Source organism: Apteryx mantelli, chromosome 5 (assembly GCF_036417845.1).
Source record: "Apteryx mantelli isolate bAptMan1 chromosome 5, bAptMan1.hap1, whole genome shotgun sequence".
In the NCBI taxonomy this organism is placed as follows: domain Eukaryota; kingdom Metazoa; phylum Chordata; class Aves; order Apterygiformes; family Apterygidae; genus Apteryx; species Apteryx mantelli.
Window position 1 is genome coordinate 18,618,254 of NC_089982.1, and position 25,313 is coordinate 18,643,566.

Consider the following 25,313-nt stretch of genomic DNA (forward strand, 5'->3'; position numbering starts at 1 on the left):
AAAGAATTCTAGAAAGTAAAGGCAGAGGTTGAGGGGGAGAAAACAAAAACTTGATGAATTTCAAAAAGAAAATAGTTAAAAAGGTATTAAAATGTGCAGGGGCTGGAAGTGCAAGTGAAGTTCCAATAGTAAACACAGAAAAAGGGAAAATAAAATTGTTGTTGGGGAATGCTGGATGTTCTTTGACAGTGTAACAACAAAGATAAATAGATACTTCCTTGCCTTCTATTCTAGGTGAGTACAAGATACCAGAGAAGCAAGCAAGCATTATAGAGGGAAAAAAGTCACACAAAAAGCAGCAGTTATTTAAATACAGAAACCAGCCAGAAAAAAGCAAACCTCTCTAATGCTTAACTAAGATAATTAGGCTTTTGTAGATGGCCAGAAGAAGAAACGCAAAAGTATTTGAGAATGGGGTACTCATCAGGGCCAGGTGTACCCCAAGTCCAAAAGCAGAAACAACAAAGAAGAGCAGAGAACAGATAAGAGTTTCTTTTCGTGGTTGTTTCAGGTTCATGTAAATGTCAAAGATGCCCTGTCCCAGCTTGATACACAGCTATTTTCTGGGATTAGGGAGCATGTCAAAGTGAAGGGACAGGAAGAACCTGATCTTTATCATCCCACTAACACACATTTCCACACCCTGAGCAGTAGAGTTGCATAGCTCTGTCAAAAAGGGCACTGCTACCTGTTGTAAAGGGCTGAAAGAGACCTTTACATGTTATACACCAGCACTAGAAATCAGCAGGAAGTGTAATGTACAGCACCAGTGCTTATGGGACCAACCTGGGGATATAAATCTGCCCTGAGAGAACAAAGCTGCAGATGAATATGTCCATTAATCTTGATTTAATAGCTTACGGCACACATGAGGAGACATGTAATGGCCGTTCTCTGTACAGCCGATCCATATCTACAACATGTCTGGCAGTGTATCTAATACTGTAATTCTGTGTGTAAGGATCAGATTGCTGGTGCTCTGCCTCTAAGACATCATTAAAACCTGTATATACTTTCATGCGGCACACAAGCCCTTGGCGGAACCAGGCAAAGGCTTCAGGGGACCTCGCTGCCTTCTCAGCCACGTTCAGCTAGAGACAAGCACTTGCAAGGAGGAGACCATACGCTTCTCAGATACTCTGCTTACTGGCTGAAAGTAAGGTGCCCTGCTAATTCACCACTACTTTATTAGTTTTTATTTCTCTGACAGTTAGTTGTGTCTGTTCAGACATGCACAATGGTTTTGTGCCTCAAAACTCTTCCTTCAGTGGAGTTAACTCAAAATTTACATCTGTTTAAAATGAGATCAGGAACAACCTTAGCGTCCAAACCCTTAAGACTGAGCTTAAACAATTCATGCTACCACTTTGGGCAAACCTGTTCAAACATGCACTCCCTAGCAAGACTAGTTTGTATGTTTGCACAGAGAGGAAAGAATAAGTATCTGTGTGAATACACAGACAGATAGTGCTCATTGCTAATACCAGCCCAAAGGGAAGGATGGGTTAGTGGACCTATCTGTCCCTAGTGCTATCTCTGTTCCTCTCCTCTTCCAGACACACACACATTGCATTGGCCCCAGGAGACGAACTGTGCAAGGCCCAGAGGTCCCACACAGCCCAGGAACAAAATTACTATATACCCATCTCTCTGAACATGCACAGAGCAAAAAGCTCTATCCCACCGAGGAGGGAGGGAAGAGTGGGCCCTTGACAGCTTCTCCTATTGACATACATACAAGTCTGCACGTCCTCACCCACGTTAAAGGAAGACCTCCTGTGCAATGTGAAAAGTCACTTTAATTGTTATCAGTACCTGCACCTAAACAAACATGAATTAATTTCTAAGGTGTTCTCATCCAGGGGTTTGGTATTTTTTTTCCTCAAATGCTGCCCAGCCAAAAGAAGTCTCTCCAGTAAAATATTAACTTCAAAATGGCTTCCGGAGCAAAACTGGCCCATGAGGCATGGACTGGAGAAAGCCCTTTGTTTTTTTTTTAAGGATTGCTCCTTTCCCCACCAGTTGGGACAGTGATACTGCCCTAACAAAAACCACTCAGGGTTTCAGCCAACACAGGATGCAGGAACATAGCTAAAACCCTGAGGGGCCAAACTGAGATTTCCTGCAGCTCACAGGCAGGCCACAGAAAGGAGGCACAAAACAGGCTGTATTTCTGAATCTTTGGCAGTTGGGGTTATCCATGTACCTACCTGCCCTTGCATCCCGGGCTCCAGAGCACTTTGAAACCACCCCCACGCCGAGCGGGGCTGCGGCCGCCCCGCTTGCGCCACTGTGTGCCCTCAGCGCAGGCGGGAGGCACGGGGGCGGAGGACCATCGCCTTGGCGAGGCCTCTCCCGCTGGCGTGCCTCAGCGGGCCCTGGCTCACGCTGGGAAGAAAAGCAGCACAGCCAAGCTCGGCTTTTTCCTCCAAAGCCGCAGGGCTGGGTTTTGTCACCGGAGCTGGAGCCTCGCTGCCGCGATCTTTAATATTTATGTGAACGCCAGTGTTTGCACACATAACATCTGGGCTGCATGTGCCCTTTAAAGAAAAAAAGAGGGGGGGGACTTTTTAGATTAATTATTAACCCCCCGGGGAGCCACGCGCGGGGCAGCACCGTTCTGCCGCGTCATGTCGCCCGGCCGTTAACGGCCACCCGCCGGGGCCAACATGGCCGCCGGGCCCCCCGCGGCGGCGGCGCCCGGGGCAAGGCGCCCTCCCCGCGCCCGCCGGCGGCACCTGCCGCGCCGCCGGCTCCCCCGCCGCGCCGCCGGCAGCGCCCGCCCAGGCGTTACGGGCGGCAAAGGGGATGTCGGCGGATTATGGAGGAGCCGCGCGTCGGCTCCAATTAGGATCAACGCGCCCGCCCGCCGCCCCCGCGCCGCGCCGCGCCGCGCCGCAACGGCGGGGCCGCAGCGCCCCCTGCCGCCGCCCTGCCGCGCCTCCGCCCCGCCCCGGGCAACGGCGCTAACGGCCGGCGCTAACGACCACGCCAACGGCCACGCCGGGGGAGGGGGCGGCCCCGCGGCTGCCCCCGGGGGAAGGGGGGAGCCCTCCGCCCCCCCAGCTACGCAGCGAGTAACGAGCGGCGGCAGCCGCTGCCGCCGCGCTCTAAAGGGTTGTGGTTTTCTCTCTCCCTCCCTCCCCCTTTCCTGAGATAAAAATCTCAGGACAGCGGAGGCCGTAGCGTTGACGAGGCTATTAAGATGGTATTTATGGGGTAATCGCTTATTTTAACTGCCAGCCGCATAAAATTTATCCTGAGGGGAGAGAAAAGAGAAAAGAGAAAAAAAAAGAAAGACTCGTGGAATTTTATTATTATCATTTACACTTAAAAAAAAAAAAAACTTTAACAAATGGAATTGGCGGTGCCTCCTGCCAGCGGTGGGTCAGGAGGGCTTGCGAGGGCGAGCTGGAGGGTGGCTGGTCGTCGGCGTTTCCTGGGGGGAGGCCCCACTGCCAGGGAGGGCTTCCCCCACGAGGCTGGGGAGCAGGGGCCCCCCAAAACCCAAAGGAGGAGACTCTGGTTTGGGGAGCGATGCAGCAGGTCCACACTTGAGTGCCGCCTGTGAGCAGCTCTGGTCTACAGCTGAGGGCTTGGGCCCAGAACCTAGAGGGAGCAAGCAGAGGTGGGGACACACAGGTGAGCAGGGCTCGAAGGGCATCCCTCTCCCCAGAAAACACCACCGTGACCAGGCGATTTGCTCTGTTTCTTTCAGCTGTTTCTCATCTCCGTGTGCACACTTGCTCCCAGTGCCACCTGATCTCTCACCCGACCTTCATGTCGCAGGGGTGAGTTGCAAAGTAATTTCCTAGAGTACAGGAAGGAAAAACAGACGAATGACGTGCCCCGCTTTGCCGAGGAGCTCTTACACCTTTGGATCTTTTTCCCAAGTCAGCAGTCCCAAGTGGGCATGTCGGATTCCACATTGCCTGTCGGGAAGAAACTGGTATTAGTTCAGCAGGTCTTTTGACTTGGAAGTTTGGTATGCCACATACTTTTAAATTAAAATGAAAGAAAGCTGTAACCTTACAGCTATGCAAATTGGTTATTTAGTGTGCTAGGCTTCACACAGTAGTTCTCAAATGTCCTCAGTGTCAAAGTAAAGGGTGCTAAAGTATTTTATTTTTTTTTGCCTTTTTGAAAAACATTACAACAATTTCTGGCACTTTCTGATGCATTTTGGTATCTGTTTTGGATTTCATGTTTATTTTTTTTAAGAGAGCTTCCTGAGTATGTTGTGTAGTTAGCAGCATACTGGAGAGCAAGAAGTTTCAGCTTCAGTATTACTAAATCAGTTTTGTGTTTGTGGATGAAGCACATGACTTCTCTCGGTGCCTGTGTACCTGTAAGCATCCTAATGTTTAGTGCAGAGCTTTGATACCAATATCGCAGCAGGACCCTTATGGTCTTTGGATGGAGTGTGCCCTACAGGGATGATCCACAGAAATCATGGCTTTGGCATGCTGTAGATCATGCCATCAGTACAAAGTGGCAGTGTTATTTTATCACTAACAAAAATACACAATTTACTGTAGGTGAGCCTATTCCAGGTGCAAAACATCTGGAAGGAACATTATGTCATCTGTTCCATTTTCTGCTGAAGTGCATATTTGTCACCAGATAACCTCACTCGGATTTGAAGGCAGAGCCACTAGAGAACATAAAAATCCTTGGAAAAGGGGATTCATTCTGTTGAGAGGAAAATTTGGCAATACAGCTTTACAAGTCATAGAGCAAACCATATAATGACTCATTATTTATCAACAAAGAAACAGCCATGAGCAGGATGTGGTGGTCTGGGATAGGCTGATGTCACAGCAAGGACTGGGAAAACTGCAAAGACAATTAAAGTATTATGACTATCTTTAACCACATAATATAATCAGACACTTTATTACTATTATTAGTCACTATGATTCTGTAATTCTACAACCCACTCCATCCGTGTGTGAAGTTGTGAAAAATTTATGTAGCAGATCATTAATTTTTTTTACAAATTCCTTCTCATTTAAGTTTTTCTAAGAGATGTCTAAACTGAGCAAAGTCGTTTTGGAAAAAAAAAAAAAAAAAGGCCCTGAAGTTATCCCTTGGGGAACAAAATATAGTATTGCCAACACAATCTATTCAGAAAAATGAATCAGCCTCCTGGAGAAAGAAAGAGAATGGTTCAAACCATAAGACTAAATAAAAAAAAAAGGTGATACTCTTTATATTTGGCTTCTGTTGCTTTTGCATATTTAGGGCCTATATTTTCAAGCTTTTCTTGCAGTCACAGTAGCTGGAAACTTGCTCTTTTAATGGAAAGTGAGAATCCAACTTAATCACATGAATCCCAGAGCTAGAGCTTCACAGAAAGCTCTGTTCCCCTTCAGCTTGTGATTTGGCAGCGGTAAAGGTGCAGACAGCTTTGAAACTTCCAGGGACAGCCCGTAAAAGATCAGCGTTTAAATAGTAATCCTTAGCAATACTAATGGCCTCCAAAGGAGCAAGTTTTCATCCCTCTAGGGGGAGGGAACTAAGCATTTACAATACTGCAATTTTTTCCTTTTTGAATTGTGTAGGAGAAAATGTGGCACGCTGTAAAAGCAGGCAGCTGGAGTATAAATATCTCAAAAGCCTTATCACTTAAAGGAGAAGCAGAAGCAAAGGGCTGTCCACGGCAGCTCTTCTCTTTTTGGAGAAGGGCTACCCCCAGCCCTCTGCTCACACACCAAATTTGGACACAAAAGACCTAACACAGACTTCCTGGCTTTGCCCAAGGGTCAACAAATCTTGTGAGGGGCTGGGGCACCCTGCCCAGTTGGGGGGCAGCTCTTCTGCTCTTCGTCTATCAGACTCGAAGCAAGTCGTTTCCTCTCTCTCTGCCTTTTTCTCCCACCCATACTGTGAAGAACGCTGCCCGTTTTGTGGAGATGTTTCAGAACCAACCTTGGAAAAATCAGTATCAGGCCATGTTCTCCTTTGGGCCATCAGCTGAGGAGCATCCATTAAAACCAGGGGAGAACCAAATCTGTGACTTTTGGGTTCAGGCAGGGTGGTTATGGTGAGGGGTTAAAGTCAAAGAAGCCAAAGTAACTGGACCTTGATTCAGAAAAACACCGAACTATGCCTAAGGGACCGCTTGCGTTGTTCGGAAAGCGCTGGTGCTCGCAGTCCATTATGGGCCTACCTTTTAAAGACATGGAGGGGTTTCTTTTTCAAGTGAGTTAGGTACCTCGGCGCCTTGAAAATTACCAGTTTTCACCATTTCCCCTTGGGTGATTACTGGCCATACTGGTATAAGGCTCAGCTCTTTAGTGAAGACACAGATAACAGATGCCACTAAAGAAAGATGTCATGGCTCAGAATTTCATATTCTTGAAGCAGATTTTTAAAGAGGTTTTGTTTAGGGAAACAGAGGACAGGAAGCTGAGGAGCCAAAATCAGCTATTCACTCTATTGATTCGACTCCCAAGGACTCCAGTAAAGGCTGTGCTAAGGCAATGGCTCAACTCCTGAGTTACAAATCTCACCAGAGAAGCAACCAGGAGGCCACTTGGTGCTGAAAATGGTACTACAGCCTAAAACTCAGGGGAAAATCCCCGCTCCCCGTCCCCCTTACCTTTCACAACCAAGTCATTCCTTAATGTACGGTGCATCAGACACATTACAAACTGAGCATCATATGATAGGCAAACATTTATGAATCAATGCAGTACCCAAAAGGGACCAGGATGCCAGAAGAAATCTACAGGAAGTGTAGCAACAACACAGAAAACATGTCACCCGGATCTAAGAGGGTTTATCAGAGTCAAAACTTTTCTGCTTTTTCTGTTCTGCTTGGCTTCTAACAAAGAACATCATTATCAGTTCTAAATAATTTGTTTTGCCAGCTGCAAAAATCTAAAGTAAGGAGATTATTCTTCATTAGAATTCACTTTTTCAATTAATTTCTACCCAGTTTTATTGGATTGCTCCAGTTATCTTTGATACTCATTACCGTAGGCTGTTTCCAACCAGTGATGTCTCTGATATAAGTGAAGAAGTTCAAAAATAGCAATACCCTTTCAAAGAAGCAACCACAGAAAGACCGTCAGCTCACCTTGCTGTAATCATGATTGAAATGAAGAACAAAACCGTAGACTCTCTTTGCCCAGCAAGCTGCAAATCAGCAACACCTTAAGCTTTAAAGCAACAGCACAGCTTGTCAATATGGTACGCTTCTTCCTTATATATTATCTAAATGACACCCCCAATATAAAAATAAATCACAAGTTTAACCTTGTGGGAGCTCTCTGAATTCACAGTGGTCAATGCTGTTCATCTGGGAGAGAACCCAATATCTGATTTTTTTCTTGTTTTTCATTATTACTGGGACCTGGCACATGTTTCTTCTCCTTTCCTTAGTTATCATTTTCTGACACAACAAAATCTGTAAAGATGAAGCTATTTTTATTAACTTCTCAGGCCACATATTACATCTGTTCCAAGCTTTTATCTAGCCAGTCAATCACTGTGTCTCTTCATCACGCCCCCTTTAACCTCTGTTTAATAAGTCACTGGCACCAAAATCTATTTTACCACATCTTGTCCCCAATTTACCTGTTCTGTCTAATTACATACTAGTACTGTCTGCCCTGTGCAGAAAGCTTAGGGCAGCACGTAGGGGAAGTGGGAGGCGGAGAGGGGAACCTGTTCTGTGGATTTTCCATTACCTGCTGTTTTTCTATAACATTTTTCTTCTGCTTGATTTCAGAATGGGAAATGCATTAGGTCAGTGATACCTAGGAACAGCGTTTCTGCGCAGTAGATCTGAGTGAGCAGAGGAAACCTGTGGTGAAAGAAAGCAGGTCTCTCCTGCCGTTTCCCTCCTCGAATGCTTGGCCATTCCTGCTGGCATGGTAGACAGCCTGGGACTGTATTCTGTGTGGGGTTTGGTTTGGCCCGTTTTTTACAAATTTTGCCCTAAAGATGTCTTCAGCTCTGCTGATGTGAATCGCAGACTTGCCCAAAGGCAGCTCTTCCAGCCAGCCCTGGGAGCCCAATACTCAAACACGTGAGTGTTCAACATACTGCGAAGCACTTGGGTTGTTTTGCAGCACAGGTCCTGTCACGTGCATCATTCCTGACACTGGGAATACAGAGCAACCACCAGTGAAAGCAATTGTGTGGGGTTTTTTTCCCCTGCAAAATTAACATGTGCTGGTTGTCAGAGCACCGTGTGCACGTCCCCAGGTGCAGCCCCTTCTCTGAAACCTTCCCTGAGGTCCTGCGAGGGACACAGACTGCTGCTCACTCCTGCGCTCAGAGAAAATGGCAGGCACACAAAATGACTTTTTGCCTCCTTTTCAATTTAGTAGCCTCTTGGTGCTACTCCAGTAATTACACCAGTATGTGTCTTTGTAAGCTTTTTTTATTATCCCTGGTATTCCCCGTGGCAAACAACCAAGGAAAACGTCTATTTTCTAAAATCGCCCTGGCTTAAGCTGGCCTCTGGTGATGTAGTGTGGCCATCCCTAAAGTGTACAGTGTATAACTATAATCAAAATAGGATTATTTCTTGTTTCCAGAACAATTTCTTTAGCAGTAGTAAGAAAGAGACTGTAGGAAAGAAACTATAGCACTGAGCTCCTATTTTTTCTGTGGATACAGGAAAGCATTTTTTGAGGGTCTATTATAAAAAGTGTACTGGTAAAATGCTTATTTAACAAAACTTTATGTCTGCTACCTGGCTGCTGCCAGCAGAAAAAAACATATTCTCAGCCTTGATGTTTCTACCAGTAGTTTGGCATCTGCGATGAGAACAGTATTTTCATTGCGACAGGTAGTTTTAGCATTTATCCACAAATGATGGACAAAACATTTTTGTGGTGAAAGAAAGGAAGAAGAGCATTGTTATGGAAGAGTAATTTTGTCCAGTTTTGAAAATGTTCTGTAAGATAATGCTATGGGGTTTTTTTCACTCTACTCTTAATAGATATTTGAAATTACAGGAACCCGCACTTCTAGAAAAAGTACTAAAGTTAATGCTAAGGACTAAAATGTATCAAAAGGCTCAAGCTATTTGATTTCTTTGACAAAAAATCTCATTTCTCTCTTCTGGACTAAAGTTTGTTTTGTTTTTTATGAGCAGATATCAAGCTGATTAAAGCTGGTACACTTGGAGTGAACTTTTAAACCATAATAGTTTAACAGGACTAGAAGCAGTCTGCGGTATCCTGTGGTACTGGTACATTCTTAGTCATTTTTGTTTTCCCTTTTAATAAATGTATTGCTTCTGCACCTATACAGTGCTCCAAATAAACCTGATGAAATGAAGTGTGCCTACCTCTATTAATAGTAAAGCAATCTCTTTAGGGTCTCCTCCAGCTTTTATAAATGGTCCTCTGAACTCCTATTCATTAATATGTTATCCAAAAACCAGAGAACAACTCTTACCTCCTTCTTCCATGACATATGGATTGGCCACTCTGAGGGGTAATTTCTTGTTTGTAAAATAGCCCCTTATGTGTGTTCACTGTCAAATCCTTTGGGAAGATCTGAGACCAACCTGGAGAGATAAAATCCCCCCTTTTCAAAGCTTTTGCAAATAAATCTTACAGTTTAGGAATTGGATATTGATCTGTTGGCAGCCAGGGATTTATGGTGACTTTATAGTTCCCACAAATTCTTCCACTGTCATCGGTCTTTGGAGCAGACACAACTGGCACAACCCCCTCCCTGACTTCCACAGGTGAAGCTATACCTGCTTCTGCTGTTCCTCCATTGCTTCTCTGCAGCTGCCTTTCCCTACGCAAGTGGCACCAATCTCACTTTTGCAAATTGAGGAATGGCATTATCCACCACCTCTAGCCTTCCTGTTGTGCTGCGCATAAAACAAATGCCTGCAGTAAATACATCTCTATATTTTACCTATCAATTCCCCTTCTGTGACAGTCTCTAGCATGCCGCACTTTGGTCCAGTTTATGCTTATATATTGCCTTTCTGCCTATCAGCAGGAGACCATCTCCTTCAGTCACAATTAGCTCTAATGGTAAACAGATATATTTATAAATTATTGTGACAGGCAGCCAGCGTAAAACTCCTTGTCTACCCTTTCTGGAGCACGGTAAAAGTATATTTCCTTCAGACTTATTCTAGAAAATTTTCTTTGAGAGACTCCCTCAGACACCCTGCACGTACTTCCAGTTTTAATTTCTCATAATTTGTTTTCACATTAACAGAACACAGGGGAAGTCAGTCCATTTAATCTGTGTTAGTAAAGCGTCCCAGTTCCTTCAGCTCTTTCTCCCCTGAACATCATAATTTTGGGCCACGTTCTTCCATACCTCAGAGGTGTGTCTAGATTACCCTGTCCCAAAGGTTTTCCTAGATTACTGGGCTCCAGCTCCCTCTGATAGTGACACCCTCTTATTCATCCCACGCAACGAGTTTTCCAGTAACTATGTGTGTAATGGCACAAGGTTATTCCATACAGAGATACCTGGATGAGGCTGGATTAATCTCAGTAATAGAGATGTATTAGCATTGTACACCAGCCGCGGTGCTATACTTTGCTTTTCACCTGGGATATATATAAAGCTCCATGCTATCGAAGCCGTACTGCACCTGACATATCTCAGGTGGCTGCCTTCAGGGCTGTGTTGTGCTCTGCAGACGTACACCATTTTTCTGGTGTTTCGCTCTGCAAGCAAATTGATCTTCACCTGCATTTTTCAAAGAAATATCAAAATAGCAAGGAACAATCGCTATTTAGCCTTGTCAAAGACTTGGTAATATTCCCTCCTCTTAGCTGGTTCTTGAGATTAAACTTGGGTTTAAAAAAAAAAACTGTGGTAGGCATAATGTTTTCAGGTGCTCTATTACCTCTTTATATTCTTTCTCACCATTTTTTTTGTGGAAAATGTAAGTCTTAAGTCACTCAAAATGCTTTCCAGCCAACATTAGGAAAACAGCCTTTGCTGAGCTGCATTTTCTATAGCATTTGCATAAAAATACAGTTCAGTTCTGTGTATATGCTGCAAAAATCTGACTCTTTCTTTTCCATTAGGTTGGAAACTATCCATATTGCCATATGTAGCCATTTTATCTTTCCTCTTTCCTTTCTTATAAAACACAATCCTTGATGCCAGCTTTCTTTATGTTTTTGCCATTCGCAGGGAAGTAAAAAATAGCAATACAATTCCTGAAGAAGTGGCAACAGAACAATAACTGTACTGAGAATCCAAAAGAGTAACTCACAAAACAGAAATACACCAAAACTATTTAAAGCACCCATTTAAACCACCAAAAAACAAGGTTCAAACTGTGCATTTTCCTAGAGACTGCTGTTTTCAAAACAAACTCTTAATTTAAGTGATAGCAGAATTTCCCAATGCATCTCAAAACTGTGTGTTCATGATATATACCTGATATGTAGTCATTTAACAGAACAAAGCTTCCTTTGCCTTATTTATGGTTTTATGTGATATACAGTACTAAAATTTGCACAACCAGTAATACACTTCTGGTAGCAAAGCATAATATCTGCAAACAAACGTAAAATTTAGTTTTGCCATTCACACCAATTTCATTCACACAGACCATATCATCAGCTTTATCAAAATTACAGGAACAATAAATGTAGTCCTTTTAGTTTATATTTACCCATTTGTAACTTTTTTAATTGGGAAAAATATAATTCTGCAGGCAAAAAGATTTCTGTTTAAAGCAGCATTTTTCTGGAGAATGCTACAGCACCATCACATGATTTCAAGGTGTTGAGATGCAAAGTAAAGTTAAATAAAATCAGACAATACAGAAGGAGACCCCTTGTACTCCTTATTCCAAGTGGGCATATTGATATGGACGTTCTGTGCAAAAGGCTTTGAGATTTGCACTAAGAGGGGTTGAGAGAGCTATTTTTACAACTTGCGCTAGTTTTGCATCCCTGCCCATAGTATTAGTATTCCAACATAAAAGTAGCCCCCTATTTATGACTAGATACAGCTATATCCTATCTGAAGAAATCACCTTATGGAACTTGGACATGCTGACAGAGGACAGAGTCTGGCTGTGGGTCCAGTCCCTTCTTCTCCTCCATGGTGTCCGGTCGGGATCTGCTCCCTCGAGTCCTGGCACAGGTCGCTCCCCCTGCAGCCGAACCGCCTCTGCACCCACCAGGGCTCAGCCCAGTGCATAGGAGTCAGCAGGGAAACGCAACCTTCACCTGCACCAATTCTAAGGTATCAATTTGCCAGAGGAAAGCAACTATTTCTCCTCTCAGACAATAAACTAATTAAATTTTTTGCTGCTCATCAGCAGCAATACTTTCTGTGTATGCTAGAGCCAGCCTCGGTTTTTAACAGTTCCCAGTTTTTATTGTATGTCGTATACTAATCAGCAATCCCATCCTGGGCTAGCCCAGCTTTACAAGCACTCCTTGGCTCGGTCAGCGTGGTGCTAAACCGGCACCGCAATAAGATCCTTTGGCTCCAGTTGTTTTGGCGCGCTGGAGTCCTGTGGGCAGGTCTCTGCCACTGGTATGTACTCCCATTTAAAAAATAAAATAGAATGAAACTGCAGCTAAATGGAAAAGCTTCCAGCAGAGGCATTGCCAGCTTTCCTCTTGGCCAAACTCAGACAAATTTAGTAGATGAGCACAGATCTCCCTGAAGCAGCAGAGGCACTGAAAAACTCAGGAGCGGGAGGAGGCAGCTTCCATTAAACAGTACCAGGTGAAAACAGAGGCTTGTAGAAAACTTGGGAAAAGGCAGAGAATAAACTGTAGGATGCACAGTTTGCTACTGGGAACAATCCCATCCAAATCAAATGGAGCTATTCAGCGTGGTAGAGGTAAGCACCTAAATGAGTATTTCAGGATTAGGGCCCTGGCACGCAAAGCTTTCAGGACAGCTGCTGCCATAAAACTGTTCAGCATCCAAAGAAACCTAACATTTGACTAAGTCATGCAAAAATATTAAAATAACAAATGATAATAAATTGGATTTGTGCCCAGTTACCTTACACCGAGGTGGGAGCAAGCTCCTGCCTGGATGGCCTGGACGGCCGCCCTGCCTTCAGCCCTCTCAGCAGCGCGTGGGTTTAAGGAGTGCCAACCTCACCGCAGCACCACGTCTCTGACATCTGCTTTCTAGCTCACTCCTACCCAGAGATCAATTTATGGAGCTTTTGTATGGTGCCTTCATCACTGAACTCCTCAGCTCCTCTTTTTATTTAAACTTGTTCATTACTCGTGTTTAGAAATAATGGTCAACTGCAAGCATGTCTTGAATCGATTTGTGTTGTATTTTAGTGGATGATAATACTTGTGGCCCTGGTTTAGTAGACTTTCCTATTTGTTGCCACTGCCCTACAAATTTAGTGCAAAATATGAATCTCAGCAAAATGACAGAAGTTGGAGAGGCTTTCTGATTATTCAGAAAGAACTGGCAAAGCAATTGTAAAGTATTTTGAATCTATATTTTAAAAAGAATCATCAAGATCCCCAGCCATACTAAGTCAGCAGAATTACACTGATATTAATGAAAAGAGATCAAATTATGCCAGCCAGAACACTGATGCTGTAAGTAGATGCAAAACAGAAACGCAGAAGCCATCCCCAGGAGCTGTAACGGAGGGAGGCGTTGGAGCCCACAGTGGGTGCTCATGTGCATTGCTGGTACCCAACACTAAGTGCGTTGGCATACACTTAATCGCAGGTGACGCCTGTCAAACACTGAAAAACAGTCAGTGCCTTTCATAATGGTAAAAAGATAAAATCATTCATGACGGAAGTTCAAAGCGATTGTGCAGCCTTAGAAACATCAATCAGGTACACCAGATTTCGCCACAGCACTAAGTCATGAAGGTAGGAGCTTAGCCCTTAGGCAACCATGGTGTTAGCCACGTTTCTTTTTTGTATGACAAAACTGAATTCGGGAGAGTGTAGAAATATCAGCTGAGCTTGTTCCTTTTCTGCGCGTGAGCGCCGGCCTCCTCCGCTTGTGCGCCGGGCTCCCGCCACATAACTGCTGGTTGGTGACGGCCTGGTGGTTTGGCCAAGCGCAAGTTTCTTATTAAAGGCACCGGTGTGACGGTGTTCCTTCTGCTTTCCTTTTCTTGCCTTCCAAACGCTCTATTTTTAAAGTTTGGGAAAGGATTCAAGCTGAAGAAGAAAATCAGCCGCTTCTAGGTATATTTATACAATGAAACAAGTAGTCTTTTATTTGCCTAGTGGTTTATTTTTGCACATGCTGTGTTTTCTTTGTGGGATTTTTTGCTTGGTTTTCATTTTTTTTTCTTTTTCTTTCTTTCTTTCAAAGGAAGCTGATGGAAAAAAAATCAGCATAGCAGCCAACTGTTATCAGGTTAAATACGTGATAAAACTAGACACGAGGACCCTTCCTCCCACAGCCTTCACACGCCGCCAAGGCACAGGGGAACCTGTGACCGTCTGTGACAAGCACTATGCACATTTGCAGGCAATGAATACCTGTTGTGACAAAAAATACGAAATAAAGCGAATAAAATTGCACGGGTTGTTATTTCAACTTGGGATAATGACTCCACAAGCATCTGCAGCCTGACATATCGCCTAGATTAATGTTGCTTTCAAGAACATGGCTTGATTTTTCCTTTAAACATTTGTCTTCACCAACAAGCCCCTCACCTTAGTGCCGCATAATTGACTCTGTCTTGAAGCTACTAGAGCTTGTCACAGCGCTTTAAATATTGGGCCAGCCTCAGCTCTCGGGTAGCCAAGGGAAACTCCCGAGAAGCCGGCAGGGTTTCACCTCCTGGTGCCACGGAGGACTCTGGCGAGTGGAAGCCCATCGCCTGCCAGCGTGCTGAGCGGCTCAGTGCTGCTGCCTCCAGCCCTGCCCAGCTGGGCTACCGGCAGCCTGGTGGTCCAAGCCCAAGCGCTCGCCTGCCCCGGCTGCTGGCGAGGGGAGAAGCGGGGAAGTCTCTTTGCCATCCACTCCTTCTACGACACGAAACCAGGTAGCTCTTCACTGCCTTCAAAAGCAATGGTCTGTCTTCCTTTTTAAATGAAATATCTTAATAATATCTGAATTAATAATTTCACTATATTTTGTTGTCAAGTTCACTGGCCAAGGAGGCCAAGTGCAATCATTGTATCAGGGAAGCTGTATATTCCCTTTCAACCACGCACCAACCTTCCTCCTAAGCAGGAGGAAACCAGAACCAACAAAAACTTATTAGCTACAAACTATGTTATCACTTTCTCAAAAGATACAGTTTTAAGCATTATTTAGAGCACGGAAAGGAAAAAAGAGAGGAAACTGTTTAAAGTCAACCACACAAAGGTAAGATCTGTTCAGATAAATGTATACGTGACTGCAGAATACTCTTTGGTCTTCTTTCTATCAAATCTAAAAAATTATTTTTAATTGATTCTTGAAGCACTTTTTGAAGTTCAATAAATGCTTCAGAAATCAGTTGGGAGTCCACAAATGTTAATAGTATTTAGCTCATTTCAATAAAAATGGTCTCATTAACATGCCAGCTGCTGAAATGTGTGATACCAACTGTGTCCTTCTGCCAGCCTGCAGGGAAGCAGTCTTACTTACTACTCAGCTTTGCTTTAAAAGAAACCCTTTGGAAAACATACAGATTTTACTGAATATGTGTGTTCAGCTAATAATTACTTCACTCCTGGCCCACCCCCAAAACAGCTTTAAAAGTTTCAGGCACCCTTTGAGCAAGGCAAGCTCGCTTTTGTTTTCTTCATGGGTATTCTTCCATGGGCAAGTAAAACCTCATTCCCGTTCCCATCAGCCAGCGTAGGAAGAGCCAGGTGAGCACAGCTCCGCTCTGAGGCAGTAAGTTTTTCATAATGATGCTGCAACATGGAAATAAATAATTTTCGCTCCGCTCTTACACTGCCGAGTCATAACCAGGAGCCGTAGCTCCCTTGGCTGCATGCAAGCACCAGACCTTCAGCTCCAAAACTGCAGAGTCACATCATAGCTAGCATGAAAGCAAATGCCCACCGCCTTTGGAGAACGTGTGCTGATTTACATTAACTAAGGACAGCCTACATCTTGGCTTTATGAACAACTTTTTCATTAATATTTGTGCATTGCCATTTGCTTTCTGAGATCTTTGGATGAAAATTAGTAGAAGTTGTAACTTTTCAGAACAAGAATGATTACAGTGTTTGAATGTGTACAGTGCTTGTGTGAATGTGAATGCGTGTGTGTGACAGTGAATGTGTACACAGGCTTGGGGCAGGAAAAAAAAAAACATTTGGGAGCTCATTTTGAAACTTTTAATTTGCTGTGTTAAACCTCCTTAAGCCAGCTCCTGCCTTCCCAGCATCCCCAATGGTCCTTGCCATGCAAGGGCCCCAGGCAAAGCTGTGGGGCTTCAGAAGCAAATTAACAGCCGTAATAACGACATACCAAATTAAACTGTGTCATTAGGTCACTATGCAAGTATTACTATGTAAATATTTCTAGAGAAAACATGAGGGCGTTTGCTCAATAAAGTACTGACCAGGTCAGCGAGACTGGCAAAACACAACTCCAAAAAGTTACTAACAGGTGGTAACACCAACAATTTCCACACCTAATGCATATCTCCAGCATAAGGCTGGTTAATAATTCAAGATCCCTTTGTATGTATCTCAACTCAAGAAGAAAAAAAAATGTGCTCAGGCCTTTGCGAGCCAAGTTTCAGTACTGGGATTACGGGACTGCCTCTGCCATGGTGCTCGCATTTGTGACCGTGTGCTCAGCTGGCGTTGTACCTGCTCAACAAGCCGTGCACGCATTACGCTGCGCTGGACGTGCCAAGCAGCGGTGGTTGTACGCGGAGAGGCAGCATCTGAGCCTTGGCTTAAATCACTGATGAAGGCAGATTTAAACTAAGCCACAAGCCAGCGAAGGGGCTGGCTCGGCTCTGCCAGTTCTGCTGCAAAAGAGCCCCCAAAGCGTGGCAGAACAGAGAGCAGGACTCACTGAGTATTTAAACCAGTGCAGCTTGTGCGATTATCTCCTGACCTCCTCGTGCACTCCGCAAATGGTGTCACGCACCTGCTTTCTTCCCGAGCTTTGTCTTTGCCCCTTTTTCTATCTTCTCATTTTCAAATCTGAGCTGGCCATGTTAAAAAGGTGTTATCCTGAAAGGGCTTTTCCACAACGTACGTTAGCGCTGCCCTCGCTGAGAAACACGAGAACAACCAGCCATCCCAGCATCGCCCGAGCGACACCCAGACCCATCAGAAAGGCGCCCGAGAGACATCACACGTGGTATCTCAGATACCCTCAAGCCTCTATAAAACCTTGCTGGGGAAAAGACAGCAACGCCACAGCTTCGAGCCCTCACCAAGATTTCAGGCAGAGCTACATCACCCTACAGCACGGGAAGGACCGGACATGAAACCGTACGGGTCCCGCAACTGTAGGGAGCAAGCGGCTCGTGAAACGCTCAGGGTGCCGTGGCCAGGTCCCTGGGACGGGGCTGCCGGGGCAGGGAGGGTCATCTAGCAATTTTGTTTGCAATTTGGCTCTGAAGCACTTGCTGCCCGAGGTTTCTGAGCATTCGGTGCATTCAGAGAACTGCGATTTCTGAATCCTTATGGTTTGCTGCAGGCCAGCACATTTCACAGCATTTCTCTTCCCGCCATTTGTTAATTATTAGTCTGGAAAAGCCATGAGGGAAATATTTAGCGTGGATTATGCTCTCGCGCTGCACGAAAACCCTTCGCAGAGCGCCGTAGGCTTTGCAGCCCAGTGAACGCTTCAGCGAGCCACAGCAGACCCTTTGCAACCCCCTCAGCACCCATCCTGGCTAATAGTTTAAGACCAGCGATGATGGCTCCAGCCAAGATTTATTTCCTCCCGTACTGGAGCAAGCCTCAGGGTTATTGCTTTCTTTTCCCTTATTGCTCTCTTTTCCCTTTCCCCCTGTTTTTCCCACCAAAGCCTTCTCTTCTCTCTCCTCACGAGCCCGCAGGCAGCGCCTGCTCCTTGCAGTCCCCCTTGTGCCTGCTGGCCTCCCGCAGCCCCCTCCATCCCACCCTGTGCGCTCCCCATCCCGCCACCTCTGCCAGTGCCACGCGGAGGATTTCAGCAGGCAGATTTCCAGCACAGGATTTTTAAAGTGGGGATTAAAAAAAAAAACAAAAAACCCCCCACCTAGCCCAAACCACAACATGCGAGAAAGGCCGCTGTATGGCTGCACAGGTTCAAAAGAGCCAGTTCCTCCAAGTTCACTTTAAGCAACTGAATTTAAAGTTTGAGCCAGGATCCTCCGATGCTACCCTGGAAATCAGAGTAAAACCGGGGAACTAATTGCACAGGGTTATTGCGAAGGCCAAAGGCACAAAGAGCATCAAAAAGCGCTTAGACACGTTCACAAGGGGTCAGTTTGCCTGAGACTATGAAGCGTAGCAGCCTCGGTGAAAACTTTGAGGGCCGCCGTAAAGTCCTAGGCTGGTTCACACAGGAGCGGCCTTTCGTTGATAAAGCGCGGCTCCCGTCCCCGGTCCCTGCGCGGGAGGCAGGCGCGCTTCCCCGGAGTGAGCAGCAGGGCTGTCGCCTATCGCTGGATTTTACGGCGTCTCTTCACAGGGTTAAGGCTCTTGAGCCCCCCCCCCACGTTTTTTCGGGTCAAACGTATTTCACGGGGAAGGTCAGAGTGTGGCAGCACAGCCGCGGAGGAGGCCTTCCCGCAGGGAGGAAGGTAGCGCCGGGCTTTTGAAGTGCTGATAAAAAGAGAGCCCTACAATTAGGGGTTTGAGTTGCTCTGGCAAATTTGCATTTTGAATTACTTTTTGGCATAATTATGTTTCATCTTTCCTTCCACTCTGACTTCTGTAACTCTTTTTGTCTAAGGCTGGTTAGAAATACTGGGTAGGATTACAGTTTAAAAAAAAAAAAAAAAGGAAGAACGATTTTTTATACCAATACAAATTTTTTCCTCAAAAGATTCCTTTGAGACTGACCCTTAGGAAGAGAAGGCGGGGGCCGACGCAGGGGAGCGGAGAGGGCGACCCTGCGAGGATTTCCCGGCAGGACGGGACTGTGGTGACCACAGCGCCCACGACGCCGGGCAAAAACGTCCCCTTCCTCACCAGATAATTAATGCTACTTTTCAAGCCTAGACGGGTGGTTCAGCCCCCGACCGAGCCGTGGAGAGACTGAGCCCCCGCAGCTGCCGATAGCAGGGAAAAACCCAAAAGCCGCCAGGAAATGTCCCCAAGTGTCTCAACCAGCCAAAAGCCCATCTAGAGCTTGCCAGAGTGCTACCAACAGGAAAGAAAAACTCAAAGGAAAAGAAAATGCACTTCAGCTTATAATAAAATAATGTAGCTACAGTTGTCAGGCACCTGAATGGAGAGGCGAAGGTTAGATGCGTATGTACTGTATTTAATTCTGTCAAACAGTATTTGAACACAAAGTGGAGTTTGCGTTGTCGCTGCGCCCCCCTCCGCGTCCCCGCCTGGCACGCTGCCCTACCGCCTGAAAGGGCCGTAAGCACCTAATAGGATAATTTGGGGTAATTGCAGAATTTGAGTCAAGAAAATGATGGGGACTTTGTATCTGAATGTCACCTCTGATATGCCGTGTTAATTTTCTCTCTTAATACCCTCATCTGGATGCTAATGCTGGATGATTACGTTGGTGGATAAAATGAATGTGAGCGGGTCCGAGTGAAAGGGCATCGATGCCTACGGCATCCGGCCATCGGCTTATTGACACACCGGGCCCGACTTTGAGCCGAGTTAAGCCGGCGTAAATTAAAAGCAGCCCCCGTAGAGCTCTGCGGGCAGGGGCGTCCGCGGCTGGCACCGAGCGGCACCTCCCCGAGGCAAGCCGCCCACTCGCCAGCACAGGCAGCAGTTGCACTATTTCCCGCTTTTGCCACTACAGCAAACAACGCTTAAAACATGCTGGGAAGGCAGGAAAAAAAAAAGGAGCAGCTCAATAAATCAGTGCTTCGTTTTGCCATGCGAGCAGCATGAGGCTTACACAATATCCTTAGGATATTATTAATTAACGATCCAGCCCTCCCGGCTTCTCCGTGGCGGAATAAAAGTTGGCAGAACAGAGGAGCTCCAGATGGAGGAAACCTTCTGCATCAGAGCAGACTTTACGAGTGACGAGCCCCTGTCACTCACGGTTAAGGGCACAGGCCTAAGCGGGTTGCTATGTTGTGAATCATAGCTAAGAATACCCCAAATCTAACGTGTTTCTTTCTAAAAAACTACCTGTTGCACCAGATGTACTCAAGAGTCCAGCTCTCTACTGGTTTTGGTGCAAAAAGCACTTTTTTTAGTTAAAGAGAAAAATTTATCTCTGGCGAAAAATAAGACAGCAGAAGATGAACTGCAGCCACAGCCTCACTTCAAACACATCCTGCCAAAAGTTCATGGAATAAAACGCTACATGGCACTGACAGAGAGTCTCCAAGCTAATTCTGCGTGAAATTTCAGACTGATTGACTAGTTCCTTTTTTTTCCCCCCCCAAAAAAGTGTAATTTATGCTCTGTTCTAAGCCCACTTTAGAAAGTGGCTTATGTGGGTTTGATGCCAAGCGCTCAATAATAATAATAGTACTCCAGAAGTAATAGAAAAGACTTCACCGTCCTTTACAAGGGCCACCAGCCCTTGGACTCATGGGCAGAAGGCCTCTGCAGCCAGCACCTAAAAGGCTTCTTGAACCAGAGAAAATTAACTGCAAGATCTTTATGAAAGAACTGTTTCCAGCAAATTAAAATACAGGAAATATGACAAAAACACAAAGTGTGCCTTGATCAACCAAGATGGAAAATCCTGGCAACCCACCGCTGTAAGACCCGTACTGAGCAGACCACCGTCCTGCATGGCTTGTGCCCATGCTTCTGCATCACAGGGGTGCGTTCAGCTCCTCCTGCCGCCACTCTGCCCTGCTGGGCCCAAATCTTCCTGGATTGCTCACCCAGATAGCGGGAGACGACAGCTGAATTTTGCTCTTTTAGCTCCAGAGAGCTGAAGCCTTTCATCAGTTTAGGAGGAAAATCCACCGACCACGCGGCTGTCCAGCTATCCAAACCGTTCTCATGAGAGCTGCCCATTTGGCTCATGAATTAACTACTTGTTAGCATGGAGAGCTGAAGACCTGCAAGTTATAGCACTCATGCGCCTCTGCTGCGCTCTGCTTAACAGACTGAATTACCACCACTTGACCATATTTAAGAAAAGTTTTGGTTTTCAGAGTTGGACGTCATTTAATTTCCACTCCCATTTAATTTCACTCCTCTAACTACTGAATCATTTTGGTGCATTCTTACATAAAAGAATCCCGTGTTAGCCAGGATCCAAGCTTAGCTGTTTAAATCTAAATTTCCCATACCACTGACCCCTAAAGTTCAGTCAAACCTAAAATCCTCATCCAAGTTTGCTGTGCTAAGGTTCTCCCATGGGTCTCACCATGGGTATTTAGTTTGGTTGCAGTAAGGACTTGCACTCTTTCCTCAAAGTTATATAATTTTGTATGTTATTGGAATGGCCTTTTTTTTAAACTGATGAAGATAAAGCATTTAATTTTGCACTTTAAAATCTGTACTCCATATCGTATCATGGTTTAAAATGCCTGTTAGGATTAAACTTAAGACTTTTCTCCATTGGGTCCATTAAAGCTCTTGCAATTTGAACCTGTATTTTTTGATAACGCAAGAGGATACCGCATAAATCGCCAGAGTTTATTATTTTTAAGCAATTCCCCCTCATCTTCACAATGGAAAGGATAATTTGAATTTTAGATTTTAAAGGCTGATCTCATTTGAGTCTCCTTCTTTTCTAGATAGTGACGTTATCCTTATTGTCTAATTAAGGAAGAGATGGATTAAGTGGGAGATTTATTACCTATGTTGGAAATTACCATAACCATTATTACAATAGTAATGTCTGTGTCCTGCAGGATCCAAAAGCGCTCAACCAACTAAAGAAATGCTGTTTCCACTGCGCACGTACAACAGCAGCGGCACCTGGAACACCTCCAGGCTAAAAATCAGGTCAGGATTTAACCTAGTGCATACACACATTAGATGTATAGTACGTATGAGTGGTCCTAATCCTTGTGAGTTTTAACAGTGCTAACCATAGGCTTAAAGATGCATGTATACAGAAGGGGTGATACCACCCCCCAAAACCCCACATTTAGGTAGCTAGAGAGGGATTTAGGTAACTTAGGTGCCTAAATCCATAGCCAGGTCCTGAAATTCCCCCTTTAGATGTGGTATAAGTTCACAACATATCTTTTTCCTTTTAGTTTATAGCTGCTCGAGAGGCTTTAGCTCTGCTCCTGGAGCATCTCAGCCACAACAGGCTGGATCGTGCTGGCGTCCTACTCACACCGAAGCCCAAGTGGAATAAAAATAAATAGCAGGTAAGTGCTTACGTCCCCTAAGGTGCTTGCTCACAACCCCCCAGGGGGTGATTTGGAAGGAAACGGAGACCAGCGGCAGCCGCTGCTGCTTTGGCTTTGTAACCGTGAGGGGCAAAAGAGGCTCGGCGCCAGCCTCCCCCTTTCTCGCGCCCCCTCCGAGGCCCCCAAGCAGGGTCCCCCCAGGCGACGCCGAGGGGGCCCTCGGAAGCAAAGCACTGCAAAACTGCCGGCTGCACCCCACGGGCCCACGCGCCGTACGCGCCCGTCGCAAAGAAGAGGGAGCGCGTACGCGTCGCACTTGATGCTCTCGGTTCGGACGGGCGTTGAAGGAAACGAGGCTTCCGGCAGGACGTATAAATCACAGCAGTCTCTAATCCTCAGCTAGCTTTATCGAATCATCTGCTAGAATCAGAAATTCTTGCAGGCCGGGAGGAAGACGATCAGCTGGTGTAAATTGTCATACTTACAAAACAGCACGTTAATTGCTGCGATAATTTACACCAGCTGAGAGTCTCCCCCGGGGGCTGCGTTTATTACTCAGCTTTGTGTCTGCGACAATAGAGGTCTCTGTCAGGGACTGGGGCCCGGGGTACCTTCATCACAGCAATAATGACGGAAAGCAATAGCAACCGCCTGCCCTTCAGTTCTGGATAACCCATGCAGCAACTGAATTTGACTTAATTGCACAACAGTGCGAGCGGAGCCCGCAAACACCCGTGGAAATCACCTTCGGGGTTTTTCTTCCGCTCTCCCCCCACCCCAGTTACCTTTTCACCAAGTGATCTTTCATCTATTTATAACGCTGTGGAGAACGTGGCATTTTGCTCCTGTTTCGGTGCGCAGATAGCCAAGCTGCGTTTTGTTCTTTACAAACGCAGGCCTGAGAGGCACACCGAGCGCGTGAGGAGGGCGCTTCGGGGGTTAAGCGCTCGGCGCTCAAGTTTGCCCAGCTAAGCAGCGAAAACATTTTTGGCTCACTTCCTCGAAATGTGACCTGTCAGTTGTGTTCAACTTGATAAGGTCTTTTAAAGCTAAAAGTAGTGCAGTGGGTAGGGCTGGCAGCCGCTGCCCGAGCGAGCTTGGTTTTCTTTTAAAAGCTGGCACCCTACAAAATGTTCTTTTGTTAACCATGTAAACGTTATCAGAAAAAAAAATGCAAACTAAGGAACTAAACTTTGCTGTGCGGCGGCACCGTGGGATTAATAGCGTTCAACTGCTCTGGGAGCAGCAGCCGCCTTCCTCCGGCCCCACGTCCGCGCCGCATCTCTCCCGCCACCTGCCCCTCGTTTCACCCGCTGCGAAAAAAGCAGCCGGGCAATTCTGATCCCCGAAGGCACCTCCAAAACCGCTGGCGGCAGCAGTGTCCCTCACGTGCCCCGCTGCGGCCAAGCCGGCGCGCGCTGCAAGTCTTGCAGGAGCTCGGCCGCTTGTCCCTCTGCCCTAGCGCACACGCGCTCCTAATGATGCGAACAGCACGCTGCTTTTTATTCTGTGGGCTGCTCCTAAGCTCTTCGCTGTTCACACCCTGGTCGAAAAAAAGGGCTCGCCTGAAAATCCACTGCAAGGGAATTTGCTTTTCAGCAAGTGTTGGCCTGAGGGCTACGAATTAGTCGAGATCCACAAGCGCACAACTTTCTCCAGAGATACCACCTACCCGCAGAACGGCCAATGTAAATTCACTTTTAAAACTGGAATGAATATTCATGGGAAATGTCAGGCGATATTCACCCGCCCGTTATATAATTAGTCTTTGCTTAAATTCTAATCTCGCTCCTCTCACTGTGATTTATTGTCTTTTATTGCAGGGTGCAATATAGTTTGAAAGGGTCTAAGCGGTCTCAATCCTTTATTTCCAGTGGGAATCAGGTAATTTTTAAGAGCTTCACTCATTGTTCCCAATGCAGCCCAGCTTGACAGAGCAACAGGGGTGACAAAAAAACCTGGAAATATGGGTAACGTGTCAAAGTTAAAACTTTTAATTTTCAAAAATCTCTGTATCAGCCAGTCTGAACAACAAACGGTTTCGAAACAGACTCGCCTTGGTGCATGGGCTGGGTTATTAGGAAGCAAATCTAGTGAGCATGCCAGCAGGGAAAGCTGTCGGGAATGGGATAGGCACCATACCATCCCCAGAAGGCGCGCTGTGGAGTAATGACAGCCCTCGATCAAACGATACGCCTGTTAGAAATGCCCTACCTCAAACGCGCCGGTAGATATTTACAGTTAACTCTGGTGATGAGAAGGTGTGATTTCGTCTTGCTTTCTCCAACGCACCGCCGCAACCCGGAGAGGCATTTTGCAACTCGAAGGGTGGGATCGCGGCATGCCCCGCGGTGTCCGCCGCCCCGAGACCGGTGGGTCTGGGCTGCCGCCCCTTCCCTCCTCTGCTTTTGACCTGTTTGCTCGGGTTTGCGCCCTAAACGGCATCCCGGTGACAGCCCTCGTCTCCCCTGGCCGCCAACGGGCGCAGTCTCCCCGCAGCGAGCCGGAGTCAGGGCTGACAACACGGCTTCCTCTAACCCGTCACGGCTTTGCTTTTAAGGCTCTGCGTGGGCAGATTTTTGCCTTCACGTGGCTTTGATTGAAGCTTTGTTAAAGGAAACATATCTGACACCACCCGAACGCAGTCAGGTGCTGTCATGGTATTGATGACACAGTTTGAGACAAGATAAGGTTGTTGAGTTGGGGCTTTTTTTAATGTCTGGTTAAGTTTTCCCTCTGTATATATTCCTAAGATATAGATCTCTTAAAAAGCCGATTCTGAATTTAGCAAGAACCTAAAATATTTTAAAGACATACTGTGCCAGGAAAAAAAAAAAAAGACTGTCTTCAAAATAGTCCCTGCTATTAGAAGAACTATATGCGCACTTCACAAAATGCAGCCGCCTTTCGGCTGATAGAAACAATATGGGGAACATATTGCACAGGAGGTCTGAGCACGGCTCTTTTCTTC

General features: G+C 45.9%; 1 long non-coding RNA gene across 2 annotated transcripts in view; it reads right to left on the minus strand.

The window, feature by feature from the left end:
* Nucleotides 1-3,295: 3,295 nt before the first annotated feature.
* The window catches only part of LOC136992248 (uncharacterized), a 34,507-nt gene continuing 12,489 nt past the window's right edge, over nt 3,296-25,313 (minus strand). The window contains exons 2-3 of one of the 2 annotated variants that reach the window (XR_010884348.1): nt 9,421-9,532; nt 3,296-3,932 (exon numbers count right to left, since the gene is read on the minus strand). This is a non-coding gene — a long non-coding RNA (uncharacterized lncRNA). The remainder of the gene's footprint in view (nt 3,933-9,420; nt 9,533-25,313) is intronic. The other variant, XR_010884349.1, reaches the window with a different exon arrangement.